We start from the raw sequence: 2,500 nt of genomic DNA on the forward strand, positions 1-2,500 counted from the left end.
AGGAGGTCCACTGAGGACGAATGTCTATCGGAAGGTGTCGTGAGGAGGTCCACTGAGGACAGTTGTCTATTGGAAGGTGTAGTGAGGAGGTCCACTGAGGACAGTTGTCTATCGGAAGGTGTAGTGAGGAGGTCCACTGAGGACGAATGTCTATCGGAAGGTGTAGTGAGGAGGTCCACTGAGGACAGTTGTCTATCGGAAGGTGTAGTGAGGAGGTCCACTGAGGACAGTTGTCTATCGGAAGGTGTAGTGAGGAGGTCCACTGAGGACAGTTGTCTATCGGAAGGTGTAGTGAGGTCCCCTGAGGACGATTGTCTATCGGAAGGTGTAGTGAGGAGGTCCACTGAGGACGGGTGTCTATCGGAAGGTGTAGTGAGGAGGTCCACTGAGGACAGTTGTCTATCGGAAGGTGTAGTGAGGAGGGCCACTGAGGACGATTGTCTATCGGAAGGTGTAGTGAGGAGGACCCGAGGACGATTGTCTATCGGAAGGTGTAGTGAGGAGGTCCACTGAGGACGACTGTCTATCGGAAGGTGTAGTGAGGAGGTCCACTGAGGACAGTTGTCTATCGGAAGGTGTAGTGAGGAGGTCCACTGAGGACAGTTGTCTATCGGAAGGTGTAGTGAGGAGGTCCACTGAGGACGGGTGTCTATCGGAAGGTGTAGTGAGGAGGTCCACTGAGGACAGTTGTCTATCGGAAGGTGTAGTGAGGAGGTCCACTGAGGACGACTGTCTATCGGAAGGTGTAGTGAGGAGGTCCACTGAGGACAGTTGTCTATCGGAAGGTGTAGTGAGGAGGTCCACTGAGGACAGTTGTCTATCGGAAGGTGTAGTGAGGAGGTCCACTGAGGACAGTTGTCTATCGGAAGGTGTAGTGAGGAGGTCCACTGAGAACGACTGTCTATCGGAAGGTGTAGCGAGGAGGTCCACTGAGGACGAATGTCTATCGGAAGGTGTAGTGAGGAGGTCCACTGAGGAAAAGCTTGGGTGAAGACATTATGGGAAGGAAAAAGCTTGAAGGAACATCTAACATGAACAAAAAGCTTGAAGGAACATCTAACATGAGAAAAAAAGCTTGAAGGAACATCTAACATGAGAAAAAAAGCTTGAAGGAACATCTAACATGAAGAAAAAGCTTGAAGGAACATCTAACATGAACAAAAAGCTTGAAGGAACATCTAACATGAGAAAAAAAGCTTGAAGGAACATCTAACATGAACAAAAAGCTTGAAGGAACATATAACATGAACAAAAAGCTTGAAGGAACATCTAACATGAACAAAAAGCTTGAAGGAACATCTAACATGAGAAAAAAAGCTTGAAGGAGCATCTAACATGAACAAAAAGCTTGAAGGAACATCTAACATGAAGAAAAAGCTTGAAGGAACATCTAACATGAACAAAAAGCTTGAAGGAACATCAAACATGAGAAAAAAAGCTTGAAGGAACATCTAACATGAACAAAAAGCTTGAAGGAACATCTAACATGAACAAAAAGCTTGAAGGAACATCTGACATGAACAAAAAGCTTGAAGGAACATCTAACATGAGAAAAAAAGCTTGAAGGAACATCTAACATGAGAAAAAAAGCTTGAAGGAACATTTAACATGAGAAAAAAAGCTTGAAGGAACATCTAACATGAGAAAAAAAGCTTGAAGGAACATCTAACATGAGAAAAAAAGCTTGAAGGAACATCTAACATGAGAAAAAAGCTTGAAGGAACATCTAACATGAACAAAAAGCTTGAAGGAACATCTAACATGAGAAAAAAGCTTGAAAGAACATCTAACATGAGAAAAAAAGCTTGAAGGAACATCTAACATGAGAAAAAAAGCTTGAAGGAACATCTAACATGAACAAAAAGCTTGAAGGAACATCTAACATGAAGAAAATGCTTGAAGGAACATCTAACATGAACAAAAAGCTTGAAGGAACATCTAACATGAGAAAAAAAAGCTTGAAGGAACATCTAACATGAACAAAAAGCTTGAAGGAACATCTAACATGAACAAAAAGCTTGAAGGAACATCTGACATGAACAAAAAGCTTGAAGGAACATCTAACATGAGAAAAAAAGCTTGAAGGAACATCTAACATGAGAAAAAAAGCTTGAAGGAACATCTAACATGAGAAAAAAAGCTTGAAGGAACATCTAACATGAGAAAAAAGCTTGAAGGAACATCTAACATGAGAAAAAAAGCTTGAAGGAACATCTAATATGAGAAAAAAGCTTGATGGAACATCTAACATGAACAAAAAGCTTGAAGGAACATCTAACATGAGAAAAAAGCTTGAAGGAACATCTAACATGAGAAAAAAAGCTTGAAGGAACATCTAACATGAGAAAAAAAGCTTGAAGAAACATCTAACATGAACAAAAAGCTTGAAGGAACATCTAACATGAAGAAAAAGCTTGAAGGAACATCTAACATGAACAAAAAGCTTGAAGGAACATCTGACATGAGAAAAAAAAGCTTGAACTAACATCTAACATGAACA

Source organism: Panulirus ornatus, chromosome 41 (assembly GCF_036320965.1).
Source record: "Panulirus ornatus isolate Po-2019 chromosome 41, ASM3632096v1, whole genome shotgun sequence".
In the NCBI taxonomy this organism is placed as follows: Eukaryota; Metazoa; Arthropoda; class Malacostraca; order Decapoda; family Palinuridae; genus Panulirus; species Panulirus ornatus.